The following is a 14,641-nucleotide window of genomic DNA, read 5'->3' as shown; positions in this document are numbered from 1 at the left end:
ACCATAAGGGAATTATTCTAAGAACATACTTGAAGGATAAGTCTACGAATATAGTAATTTACAATTTTTAGTTCCTGACTGTTACTAAAGAAAATCATGTGGCCTAGATATGCCAGGAAAGTAAAAAAAGGGAGAGCCAGCCACGTGATGTCATCAGTGATGTCATCAATGACATTTGTGATGTCATCTTTGATGTCCTGGGTGTTAGTGTTAGCAGTGCACGGTGGCGGCGCGAGTTATGGTTGCTTATCTTACCATAACTGCCGAATTTCAGGGGTTTTTCGGTTTTACTTTAACCCATAACGTCCCCTTTACAAAGTTTTTTCATTGAATTTCATAGGTTTTTAGTAGCGCAACTTAACCATAACGCCCCTTTAACAAAGTTTTTTTTACTGAATTTCATAGGTTTTTAGTAGCGCAACTTAACCATAACTTCCCTTTAACAAAGTTTTTTCACTGAATATTAGTTATACACATTTTGAGCAGAGGATCTAATGGTTTTTTAGGTGGTTTTTTTATGATTGTTTTTTTAGATTACCACAGTGGTATTGAATCCACACTCAGTTGAGTGTAAATTATTTCAAACAGCCGACAGGTAAGCTTTATTCTGTTTTGGATCTCTTTTCCTGCCTAGACATTACTTGTCTTCCATTTAATTCGGGTGATGTTTGTTCCGATATATTGCCAAATGTACGTTCTTTTTTCTATGTGCAAAATGTATTCCAAATGTTTTTAACGGAGGAGTTGTCCTTTCAAGTTCGAAATTTGCATTTCTCAAGTGAACTTAAGATCTAGGCGACCACGTAATGTTGGCCGCATTTTTCCCTTAAAGGGACTCAATAAATGCCCAAGAGAAAGGCAATATAAAGTACAAAGAGGACTCTTGTTCTAACATTGTTAATATATGTACAGACCCCTAACATATGGTATATTATTGAGTCTGACTTTATTGAATGATGTTACAATCACTTTTCCTTGTCAGCTGAAAGGCTCTACAAGAACATTCCCCATTCTACTGAAGAATTAAGGCCATTCTTTACTGTATTCAGTTTATAAATCCACCTTTGAAAGCATGACTGATGGTAATGGAGGCAGCCAACACATTCAGTGTGGAGGGTAAGCTGGGAGATGGACAGCTTTTCCAGAATTTTGCCCAAAAAAGGACATGACAGAAATCGGGCGATAGTTTGCCGGACATGTAGGATTGGCAGAAGGCTTTTTTAGGAGGGTGTGCACAAGGGAGTGCTTGAGGAGAGAGGGGAAAGATCTAGTGGTAAAAAAATGATTGCAGAAATCGGCCAACGCTGGCGCATGGGTCGCAATATGGTACATGATGGTTCTGGAGGAGCAGGCAAGCACTTGTTTGGATGACACTTTTACAGATCAGACTTGTCTAGAGACATCGTCAGGTATTGTCAGAAGGGGCCAAAGGGGGCCTGAGAGAGGTAGGGGATGAGGAAGAGGAAAGCGAGGACAGGGTGTCCTGAGTTTTGGTGGTAAAATGAGAGGCCAGAACCGTAAGTAGGGCCTGGGAGGGAGATGGAGAGTTGAAGACTGCAGTGGAAATGGGCAGCTCCTTGCAGATTATAATAGTTTGGCTGTGTTGTTAGAGTCCGTGGAGACACGGGCTTGGATATTGACCCTCTTCTTGGAGAGGACATAGATTCTGCATTGCATTTGGAGCAGGCGGAAGGCCAGTTTGTCAGAGTATGTGCCTGAAGCCCTCCACTTTCCCTCAGCCACCATGCACTTGCGTTTCAGGGTGACAAGGTCGGAGTCATACCAAGAGTTGCACTTGGAGGTAGGCTTCAGATGGATTTTCATGACAGGGGCAAGAATGTCCAGAGTGTTGGAGATAGAAAGGTGCAGGTTAGAGAGGGCTGTGTCAGGGTACGAGTCAGCAGCAGCAGCAGGAGCAGGATGAGCAGAGAGAGTAGAGGCAAAGGCCTCCACTGACACTTGCTTCATGAGCTGAATGACCGAGAAGGAAGGTGACAGTGCTGGGGTAGGCTTTGCTTGAGGGATAATACGTTTCAGGTGTTAGGAGAGCAGAAGGTGGTCAGTCCAAAAAATATGAGTGGTGAGAGGGTTAGAGAGAGGTATATCTGAGGAGATGAGAACATCCAATGTGTGTCCAGCAGAGTGTGTCGGACCAAAGGGTAGAATGGAAAGGGAGAGAGAGTCACATATATTGTGGAAGAGCCCAGAGGAGTGATTAGGAGTATTCAGGTGGATGTGAAGTTCTCTGAGGAGGAGAAGTTAGGACGAGGCAAGGAGAGAAGAGGAAAAGTCAGCCCATTGTGAGAGCAAGAGGGTTAACTGGCCATGTGGCCTTTAGATGGTGGCCACAGTCAGAGAGAGGCCAGGAGAGCTAGAGCCTGCAGACTAGGCATTCAAAGTAGGAGTCGGCCGGCGTAGGAAGGACAGAAGAAGGGACCCGCTCCGGAAAGATCAGGGCCACTCCACCTCGAAGCCGGTTGGTTCCGGGCTAGGAGAGGATCTTGTAGCCCTTAGGGAAGAGAGTGTCAAAACTTGTGACAGACCTGGTCATGAACCATGGCTCAGTGCCGGTGAGGACATCCAGGTCAAGGTTTTCTAGGAGGTGGCAGATGTCAGAGGAATGTTTGACAGCAGAGCGAAAGTTGAGAGTAGCTATGTGGAATAGGTTGCCACATTTGAAATGCTTCTGGCGTTGGGGTGCAGGAGTGAGGTGCACTCAGCGAAGGTGGTAAAAGGGGCAGAGAGTGGGAAGAGTCAGTAGAAAGAGGTGGCATAGGGGTCTGAGAGGTGTTAGAGAGAGTGGCAGGAGAATGGAGAAAATTGATGAGATGCAGGAAATGCATATCAAGAAGGATGAGATTGGGCTGAGAGCCCTGGATCATGACGATTCCATTCAGATAGACATTGATGAAGGTCTTGGAGGATTGGAAGGTGGCCATGAGGACCGCCCACTGGGTGCCACCATTAATGGCAGAGGAGGAGAAAGGAGACCGTATGGGGGTCCATCCATCTGGAGAGGGAACGACAAAGAGGATGTCATTGAGAGTCCGTCTGGAGGACGCGCTGATGTGGGTATCAGTGATAGGGAGGCCTGGCGGAGACCAGGATATCCCTCTGAATTTATTTTCATCCAGTCTTAGTGAGAGGCATAGGATAGGAAATAGAGTAGCAGTTTGAGACAATGGGAGACATTGGGAGCAGCATAAAGGGTTCGAAGAGGGGAGAATGAGGGAGGAAAAGAAGCATAGCAGCCCACAGGAAGCACCAGAAGGGGAGGGTTCGGACAGAAGGGGGCACACAGCAGGCTGCAAGTAGGCAGCACACCACAGGGGAACACAGGAGCAGTATGGACGGAAAACAGGGCAGGGGATAGCGCACTGCACAACACCCAGATTGAATTTCCTAAAAGGCGCAGAAAAAGGACAAGTTTTAACACAACAGCAACGCAAGAATGCAACTTTTTCTGGAGAGATGTGAGGGAATGCTAAACAATACAGTTCACTGATATGCTTGTTTAATAAGTTAAGGCAAATTATCTTTGGGGAGTGTGGCTTGAATGATTGTGCTTCCACATATGATTTGGTGGAGCTCTTAGCTGTTGAATTTATTAGTGCGCTTTGAGGGAAAGGCAAAGTTCTTTGTGAGTGCTGGTTGACGAATGGCCTCCTCATGCTCAATTTGGTTGAATGCAGTAGCTGACACAAGAACTTGAATTGGTTGCAAATGTATTATCCCACACATTTTGTTTTACACCGCGCTAAGGCAGAGCACTGCATTCTGAATATGGTATTGCCAAAATGATGAAATATACAGGTGTGCTCAAAATCCAGGGAATACTCCTTTGCCGAGATTTTTAGTGTGTTTGCAGCCTCTAAAATCAGGCTTTACAAATGAAAGCCACTGAATATGTATGTTTACAAATGGGACTCGTATCACTAAAACCCTCATCAGGTATGAGTGGTTTCCATCCATATTCTATAGTAGGTATTACATGAAAAAAGTGAAACTAACTATGTAACGAAACTCCAGTCCCTCCCCACTGGCTTGTTATGAGCTGGCCTGGCTGCCCGCTAGGATTGTGCTCACAATTTTAAAGGACGACTTTGTATCGGAACAAAATCAAATATTACTTGTGGACTGAGGGGCCCTCCACATCAACTAAGTTGAAGGCAGTGGTCGAAGTGTAAGAAAAGAAGTAGTGGAAATATGCTCCCTGCTGTCCTGTCCACACTCCCCACAAACCCCATCGCCAGGCTCACTCCCACGCGTAATACCAACCGGTACACAAATGCGCCTGCTGTTTAAGGGAATGTTGAGTTCAGTGCACTGAATTAGAAGTTTCAACTTCTTTCTACACTTTTATTTTAAAACAAGACCATTCCGAAATGGTTTCTTTTTAAAATAAAAGTATAGGAGCTGAAGGCACGTTCCCTTATTTGCACGTACCAAATAATTGCAATAATAATAATAATAGGAATGCACTCCGTCAGGGAATGAGACCAAGAGATAGTTTTGCAAGGATAACAAAGTTTATATAATATAGAAAAATGCCAGCAAAGAACTCTGCTGCCCGAGAGCGCTCTGGCAAATATTACACGGGCAGCACATTATAAAAGACAATTGCATCATCAATAACGATTTTAGACAGTGGTAGTTGCAGAGTTTCAGTTGGTGAGGAACGTATAGATGCGTCTGCTGCATAGTGGATGCCAGCCGCCTATTGGTCGCTGCTCCCTCTGTCCATGTTGTAGCACGTGGGTGAGCTGGGCTCATCGCTGCAGTGAAGGTCAGTACAAGCTGGTGTTGCATTTCTGACTATCTAAGCCAAACAACAGGAATTGAATAATGGTGAATACCTGGACAACACATGCAAGGGGCTTCTTTGTAAAGAGGGGATAATATATTGGCGTGCCAACCTCCACATTCAGGGCTTCATTGATACGGCATCTCCTGCACTCTGTATCTCTCCTGGGGGCACGATTTACTGCCTATCCTTCTGATGCCTCATGATGCGAACAGACGTGTGTTGTTATTTGGGAAGAATATATTGCTACCTAAGTTAAGGCGTAGGGTGGGTGTTCTGGAATGGCCAAGTCGAGGGGGTTTGATGCTTATCATGAAAGGAATGGTGAGGTTGGGGTGGGGTGGGTGAGCTCTGGCCTGGCGGGTTGGAGGGTGAGAGGACACAGGCAATTTAGTGGAGATGGATGGGCGTTTGTGCGGCAGCCTGTGCCTGTCCAACCCTCTTCGCCGAGAGCATTCTGTGCAAGAATGATGCTAGAGAATTGTAACAGTGAACAGATGGACTTCCGTGAGAACAAGGAAGCTGTGCAGAGCTGATCTAATGTGTGAATGACTTGAGTGTGCTCGGAAATGTATGTGCCCCCTTCCCTGTCATAGTGTACCAACATTAATTAGGTGTATGCACACACTCAACTAAGGGTTTATGCAAAAGGTTAGCTGTGCACGCCTCCCCCAGGAGTTTGTTAGCAATTGAGCAATCGTGTGAACCTCTTTATCTGACAGAATGCTGCAAACATTAGCAGTGTGCCCCCTTTTCTATATGAGTGTGTTAGCAATTGTGTGAATGCCCACTGCACTGTGGGAGTGTGGCAAAAATGAGGAGTGTACCCTCTCCTTCCTAAGGCAGTGTGGAAAGAAAATTGGTGTGTCAGTGACATTGATCGGTTCTTTGTCAAAGCAGGAAGGTTGTTTAAGCATTCCTGAATTCTCTTCTGATCATAGAGATAAAACATGTAGGAGGCATGTTCCACTATTGGGCAGTACCAACCTTTTCTCTTCCTCACCAACACTGCCATCTTCAGTCTCCATCACAACCAAAGTGCCATATCATCTGCAGACCCTGTGCTGAAGGTATCCATTACAATAGTATCCACGGCTCATACTCCACTGCCCTTGCCGAACTTCCTTCCACCTGGAGGGGGGTCATCCTTTGAGGAGACTGTTGTTGTGTTTGTAATAGCACCAGCACCTAGCTATGGTCTATTCATTTTGATGAATGGCAGTTGTTAGATATGAGGTGCAGGGATAACATTTTTCCAGGTGCACTGAACGCATGTTCCCGTTCCACACTAGCTGGTGGTGAGCTAAAAAGGTTTAGAGAACAGAACGTGAGACGTCCTGAGCTGCTGTTCAATTATTGCAAACATTTTTCACTCTGAGATATTTTATGCAGGAAATCAGCCAGCACGTGTTTCAACCCTCCTGGGTCATTATCAATGCGATTAAAGAAGGTGTCTTGAACATGACGCATGTTGTCAAGACGTGTTGTAAAAATAAGGATCCTCTATAAAATAGGTGTTCCATGTAGTAGTACAGAGTGATATGTTTCCAAGGATGAAATATCTAGAGAAGAATAAAAGGCATCCACTGCTCCACCTTCCAGCTTCTTCATGGCGTCCCGCTAGAGATGTTGATGGCAACGTAGGCAAGTGCTGCTGACCAATACTACAGTGGATCAGTGCCCTTCCATAGCTGACTTGCACTGCTCACAAAATGCATCTACCATCTGTGCAGCCGGGGGCCAACTACTGCTGGATATATCACACCTTGGCCCTGACCTGTTGAAGAATGCAGAATCAGGAAGTGAGTTCCTCATTTGTGTGTATTTGCCAGTTGCCCAACATACATAGGGTCCCTCCTTTACCTGACACAGTTGCAGTAGGTAAAAGAAGGATGCCTGATACCAGACTTCTGTCAGCTGGGGATGCATAGCTGGTGTGTGTACTTCATTCCTCCGTTCTGTAAACACATGTTCTTCCAAACAGCTCTCCAGTCCAATCTTACACATTTGAACTGCATCTTGTCAATGTGTTGCCTTAATCCTCACAGTTTAGAATACAGCCTGTTTCACCTTAAAGCGAGGGGTCAAGGAAAGAAGCCAAAAGATGTTCAATGTTTTCTTTCATTAGCCCTATGCATGGATCATTACAAAAGATTGACAGCTGTTGCCTCACCAAGTATGCTCAATCACCTGTGCTTTCATGTTCCATTGCTTCTTGGACATGTTCATTTCCAACAAGTATATCAATGGAAGGATCTAACTATGTAACACAGGGCTGTGTGTCCCACATTGTGCACAATGTGTGGCTACCGCAAATTGCCACAGCACACAGCAAAGATTTAACATGAACTTGCTTAGCTGTAAAACTTTGTAACCCCATCCCCAGAGAAATATGAACTGTGAAGGACCATCTCAAATTCAGAAAACGTCCAAAGACCTGGCTCTTCAGCTCCGAACGGGAAGAAAATGATTGAACAACACCCACACAGCACGAACGTAACACACAACTGAGAGAGTGAGGAGTATGCCAGACTGGAGTGGAGTGCAGGGAAGAAGAGAGACCTCTGAATGGGAGGGGTGGGTTATGGGACCCATGGTGTACCCTTCCCCATAGAGGGTCAAAGTGGAAACATGGAAAGGATGTGGGTCCAACTTAAATGAACTACTGACAGAGGTCCTAAGATTGAAACAAGTGTAGCGAGAGGTGTCCCGATCTCAGAACGGATGGACTGCAAGGCACAGGGAACACATCCCCCCTGGAGGAATCCGTGGGGGTATTAATTTGCTGCACACCCAATGTACTAAAGGGGAAGGGGAAGTGGTGTGGGCCGCACTTAGTCATAACACCGGGGTAGAAAAGATACTGTTACTAAATAACCCTACTAAAAACCCAATATTCTGCATACACCATAGGGGTGATAATTGCAGCACATCAGAATGTAAGACAGGGAAGGGATACGGGCCACAGTTAGTCAGAACAGCACGGGTAGGAAATGGTACTGCCACTAGCCAACCCTACTAAAAACTCACCCATCTGCATACACCTCTCAAACTAAACACAACAATACATCTACAGCACAACAAACCGCAACCACTTCATTACACCATTGAAACAAACCACACATAGCCCCGCCCAACAGCGCATGGTGGCTACCAACCGAAAAACACCTACGCTCAGTGAACGGTGCCAACTGGACTGAAGTTGGCAACAGCACATCACAGCTTTCTTGTTCTTTTCTCCCGCACAGTCCTACTAACTGACCCTCCTCCCCCCTTGCTTTACAGATCCGCCAGAGTGCCAAGAGTGGCAACAGTGCATGGTATAAGAACCTTTAACATAACATAATATGATCTGACACTAAGTGGGAAGGATGCTGTATCCAATGCTCAACAGTTACTCCATCTGAACTCACTCATAGCATTGTTCTGTTTACAAAGGTGGTTGAGCATAAGCAAGGATGAATTCCAGTAGGTTGGCAGAGACACTTCCAGCTGGTGGTAAGGGAGTTTGTGTAGCACCTGAAACACTTGCAAAGCATTTCTGATGTTGTACTCTTCTAATACCAATTTCACTCACACATCTTTACACTCACACCACAGTACAACTTTCTCTCACCAGCCAATAACTCAACTTTTCTATAAACTGCCTCCACACTCCACTACCCCATCCTTCCTTCTGGTCTCTTGTTCCACCTCTACTTCCTCTAACCTCACTTGAACAACCTACACATTCCTGTTTCCTGTGCCCCGTTTTATCCTACCCCACCTTCCTCCACTGGTTCTCCGCTTCTGGTTCCACAGAAATTAGTTGATGGCGGTCCTCTAAAGTAATGCTCAAGTTTGTGTGAGGGCTCCCAAAGACTGTGCCATTGCAGTCTTTGGCAGGGAGCCTCTTCTTCGGCTCCATTACAGGCAAGCTTTGTTCTGGTATGGAGTACATTGCAGTCATTGTCATGGAGCAGCTCTTTTCCTCTGAAATAGGTGAGCATTGTTTCACTATGAGCAGGATGCTTTGTTCTGCACACATTTTGACACTTGCTGTGGCCAGCTGTGCAGCCTCACATAGCGGTTCTCCTTCATCTCGCTGCCAGTTGGGTTGTGCGTGTACACATCGTCTATCTGGATTCCCTTGTTGGTGGTTTTCTTGTCAGACTACAGCCAGGGCAGCTGGCATTTGTAGTTTTCTAGAGAAAACAGAGAGATCCTTGCAAGCATCTTGCAAAAATGCAATGGGGGGATCAATAGTCATACCTTTGACAAGCACACTTTCACTTAACCAATAGGCAGGGATAGGGGCCCTCCCAACTGCCACCTCCCTTCTCTGGAAAAGGACTGTCCCTGGCTTACACTCTGGTAGGCCTCCCACGCTAAGCTGAGAGAGGTTCACATCCCCTCTTAACAGGGTCAAATTACGGAAGATATGACAGTGTTCAATAGAGGAACACTTTGCAAAGACATTTGTATTTTCCTCAATTTGTGCTAATATGTTTGACAAAATATTTAAGTGACAGTGTCAGCTACTGAGCTCAACAGAATATTTCATGAGCACTCTTTCAATCAACTAGTGTCCCCCAAAAAAGTGTGGTCTTCCCTCAGAGTGTGATAATGCACAAGAAATTGAAATTCTCATATGAGTCAACTACTGTGCTTAACAAAGTCATACGTGAGCCTGCGTTAAATCAACCTGCACTCCCCTTAGACCTTTGTCCTTACCGCAAAATATCATAATACATTTAACAGGAAATGCAAGTGTCTGTAATTGTGCTTAATCATGTTGTCTGGAACACACGTTCAATCAAGCAGCAATCCCCAAAGACATTTGCCCTTCCTTCAAACTGTGGTAATACATTTGACAATAAGTGCTTGAATGTATTCGCTTCTGTGCTCAATCAAGCTGCGTATGAGAGCATGCTCATTCAATTGCCACTCTGCAAAGATTATCGCCTTTCCCTCAAAAAGTGACAGTAAATTTGACAAGAAAAACAAGTGCCTGTTTCAAATGATGTCCTCCACCAAGTCATACATGAGCATGCGTTCAATCAACCAGTGCTCCACAAAGAAAATGTCAATTTTCTCAAATTGTGCTAATGAATTTTGCAAGAAGTTCAAGTCCTCATTTTAGCCATTGTGATCAACTAAGTCAAGCATGATTGTAAATTAAGCATCTTTCTCTTAAGGTGTTTTCATTTCCCTCAAAGTATGCTAATATATGGTTCCATGTGAAAATGTCCCCTGGGAAAAAGTCGGCAGGCAGGCAGATTTTTTCCCTCCACCCCTAAAAACCTTCCCCCATATATTCTAGGTGACTTTATCATTGGATACCCTAATATATGTAACAAGAAATGAACGTGTTTTTGTGCGTGTCAGCTACTGCGCTCAACCAAAGCAAGCATGAGTGCACATTCATTCACAAACCCCAAAGAATATTGCCTTTCATTCAAGGTGTGCTAATAAATCTGCAAAAAAATATAAATGAAAAGGCTCCTGAAAGACAATGCTCTCCAATAAGCTGTGAGTGAGAGTGAATTGAATTTTGTCCTTCCCTCAAAGAGTACTAATACATTTGGCAGAAGATTTACATGCTGAAGTCAGCTACTGTGCTCTAACAAGTTGTGTATGATCATGTGTGCAGTCAACCTGCACTCCACAAAGACGTTTTCTCTTTGTTCAAGTGTAGTAAAACATTTCACAAGAAATTCAAGTAGTAGTGTCAGCTTATGTGCTTTAAAGGTCAATTGTGAAAGAGCATGTTAAATCAGCCAGCACTCTCAAAGATGTTTGCCCTTCAACCAAAGTGTTGAAGGGTAAACATCCCTGGATTATTCCCTGGATTTTGAGCACACCTGTATATTTCATCATTTTGGCAATACCATATTCAGAATGCAGTGCTCTGCCTTAGCGCGGTGTAAAACAAAATGTGTGGGGCCCCCTGCGAGCCATGCTGAGGGGGCAGAATGCTGGAAGCTCCTCAAGAAAGCATCAGACTCACCAGATCCTGGGCTGGCAAAGACGCACACTGTGCTATGTGAAATATCTAAGTACATTTTTTAATCAAAGGTTCAATCTTTCACCCAGTGTATAAATAATCAGTGACAGCAATTTAATTTTTCAATTGGAGGGGCGTAAATATTTGCCACAAGTATGCGGGCGCAACCGAGCATAGTGAGGTAGCCCAAACCAACAAACGGAGAAATGGATAGGGGTTCTCCCCCCAAATTTCTTTTTTGAATAATGTGTTAAAGGGTGCATTAAACAGCACATCTTCTTTGAAAAATTAGATAAAAAGCCAGAAAGCGAGTAATCGATTTTGTAGAGTAGCTCAATAAAACCTGTAATAGACGAGACACCAACAATGCACACGAGCATTTTTCAACACATATCGATTTTCCCCAAAATATATAAAGGAAAACATTCATTTTCATGTTGGCTGTGCCCATACATTCAATGCTGGCTGCACCAAAATATGCCAGTTTTCCCATAAGAAAACAAAGTGGCTCCAATGTAGGCCAGTCTAGACACATAAGAACACTTTTCATGCTTGTTCGTCATAGATGCTCAATAAATAAATGTTACGCCACAGAATGCAATGTCTAGACTGGCTGCCCCAAAATGCAAGTCTAGCCACGTAATCACACTTGCCAGTAAAACATGCCATGTCACTTTAAGGAAATGTCACCATTTCTGCAGTGCTCTCTGGGGAGAGGGAAAGCGGGATCACCCTTTAGAGCACTGCTGCTAGGATTTCTCACCCTCTGCAGTCACACTCAGAGAGCGAGCAATAAGCCCTCAACCTCGCTACAGCAGAGGAGAAAAGTCTATCCAACTATGTTGGTGGGCCATGGAGAGGCCTGCAGAACCAGACGTAAGAGTCTTCCAGGGAGGCATGACAAGGCACGGAAAGAACGCACCAGACATGGAGCTTGGGACCACAGATGAATCTGCAGAAGTCTCTGCTGACGAGCCACAGCAAGGAGGAAGCAAATCCAACACAGGCGGCCCAGTGGAAGGTGCCTGAGTCTCCAGACTGAGAGGAGTCACAGAGCCACCACCGAGAACCCGCTATACACTGACAAGGAGCTCCAACGAATCCACCAGAAGATGACCAGATGAAGACCTGCCGCCTCCCCAATACAATACACCTGCCCAATACATTCGAAAGGTACACATTTGCTCGGGGTAGATGTAGGTGGGCATAATGGTCAAAATAGACCCAGCGAGGGGGTGAGAAAGAGAAAACCCCAAGGAGGAGTGAAAGCAAAATGACCCTGAAGCAGGGTGAGGAGCAGACCCGAGAGGGGCTGACAAAGAGATGACCCTAAGGAAGGGTGACCACAAAACAACCCCAAAGGAGGTGAGAAAGAGATGACCGTAAGAAGGGGTGAAAGTGAAACGACCCCAAAGCGGGGCAATAAGCAGACACCAAGAGGGGGGTGAGGAGCAGATGACCCTAAGAAGTGGTGCGAGTGAAACGACCCTGAAGGGGGATGAGAAGCAGACCCGGAGTGGCGGTGAAAAAGAGACAACCATGAGAAAGAAAGAACACGAAACAACCCTGTGTTGGGGTGAGAAGGAGCCCCCAAGATGGGGTGAGAGAGCGAGAGAGATGACTCCAAGAAGGGGTGAGAGTAAAACAAACCTTTGTTGGCTTGAGCAACAGAACCTGGAAGATGGAAAGTGGAAGAGAGAACAACCCCAAGAAGGGGTGAGAATGAGAAGAACCAGGAACAGGGTAAAAGCCAAATGACCCAAAGGCAGGGTGAACACAATGAGATCCCAAGGCGGGATAAACAACCAATGAGCCAAAGCCAGGACAAAACACTGAGGTGGGCTAGAGAGAGAGATTAAAAATCCAGAAAGAAGTACCCACCGACAAGGCTGGAAAGGGCATTCAGGGAACCTTTCAAGTACAAGAGCCCAGAGACAATCTAGTATCAGATTTACCAAAACCAAGGAAATCGGACACCCAGAACTCGTGTAAAGTATACAGCAGAGTTCAAAGCAAGGAAAACCAGAGGGAAGAAAAAGACACTAAAGAGAATTCTTTATCCATTACGGCAGAGGTGGAAGAGACAGTTGTGTTGACTGACAATTGGGGCCAAGGTACCCTTTTTGAGATCTTTAGTTATTATACATCATTACCAGAGTTCGGAAAAATAAAAACAATTTGAATATAGATTTAATGAGGTCTGGTCTTAAATAAAAAAATACTTCAATAACGGCCCAGTCTTATACATTTCAAACATTTGTCTCATGGTGATGATGTCTTTTATATACGTATAACAAATCCTGTATTCCAACTACCCTCCCACCGCATTAAACACAAGGTGAGTAGGATGACCCCTCTATCAGGCTGTATGGCACTCGACTATCGAACTCAAATTGTTCAGATAAAGAGTCGCTCTAGTTGTTACAAGACAGACAGGTTCTTGAGCAGGTCAGGTCTAAAATACAGTTGTTCCCTAACTCAGACAAACTCATGAAAGGAGAGCCAAACTTTGAAATACGTTTGGTAGGTCACAGTTGCCAGCGCACCAACATTTTCCTTGGCCAACACTCCCCAAACCTTCACCCACCACCATGCTACCAAAAGGCCCTCTTCGGTTTTCATGCTTCGACTGTTGTCATATGGGTTGCTGTCAATAAATGTGTAATTAATGTCGCTCTAGGTCCAATAGCCATGTAGGTTTTTTTGGCTGTCACCCCTAGCAGTATAAGAAGCGGGGAATTTGGTAGTTCCCCTCTGTAATCTCCTTTATATGGCCCAGTATCTCCTCCCAGTATAATTGTGCTTTTGGGCACGACCACCACATATGGTCTGGATCTCCCAGATCGTTGCATTTCCTCCAGCAGAGAGGGGATAGTTCTAGTTTCATTGTGTCTAGGTGCTGGGGGGTTAGGTAGGACCATCCGTATAAATGCTGGGTCGCACCTAAATGCAGTTAGCATCTGTTCAAGGAACTTCCAGTCCATGCTATCAAATGCCTGCCGTGCATCCAAAGCGGGTATCGAAAATTGTTGGTCCGTCTTGACCCATATATCAATAATGTCCACTGCATGACTGACATTATCCTGTGCTTGTCTTCCCAGAATGAATCCCGATTGATCCTCGTGAATAACATTCGGCAGAATTCGTGCTAGTCACCGCCGCCACAATTTTTGCATACAACTTGGCGTCCCCATTAAGTAGGGAAATGGGGCGATAATATAGAACATTTGGTGGGATCTTCTCCCGGTTTCAATATTAAAGATGTGGTGGGAAAGCTCATGTCTTCCGTGACTACTCCCAGTTCCCTAATTCTAATAAAGAGCCAAGTTAATGGGCGTAGAAGCTGCATCCAAAATGTCGTATAGAATCAATTTCCAAGGCCATCAGGCCCTGGAGCTTTAATGGCTGGTAAATAACTAATGTCCTCACCTTTCCTCCTCTGTAGTGGGTTCTGCAAGGTGTCCCTTATCTTCCTCTGTTATTTTCTGCAACTGTACCTCATGGATATATTATAGTTGTTGAGATATGTCCTTGTCTTCCTTTTTTAAAAGCCTCTTATGGAATGGTTTGACTATTGCTAGCTTGTCATCCTCTGCCCACTGTAATTCTCCAGATTCATTCTTTAGCTGTTATATAATTACAAGTCTTCTGTTTTCGTAGTTTGGCAGTGAGGAAATGATTGGCCTTACCCCTCTCAACATAATATGTCTGTTTCAATCTCAGCAGCGCCTGGGCTGAACGAACTGCCATATGGGCCTCCAATTGTGCCCTGCCTCTCTGTAAGGTACATAATGCCTTAAGAGTTTTCCTCTCCTTATGTTGGGCTTCTAATTCTTTTACCTCCCTTTCAA

The sequence above is a fragment of the Ambystoma mexicanum genome, chromosome 5q, assembly GCF_040938575.1.
Source record: "Ambystoma mexicanum isolate Mex_15411 chromosome 5q, UKY_AmexF1_1, whole genome shotgun sequence".
Lineage (NCBI taxonomy): Eukaryota > Metazoa > Chordata > Amphibia > Caudata > Ambystomatidae > Ambystoma > Ambystoma mexicanum.
The sequence above is the reverse complement of the archived record's forward strand: the minus strand, read 5'-3'. Positions refer to the sequence as shown.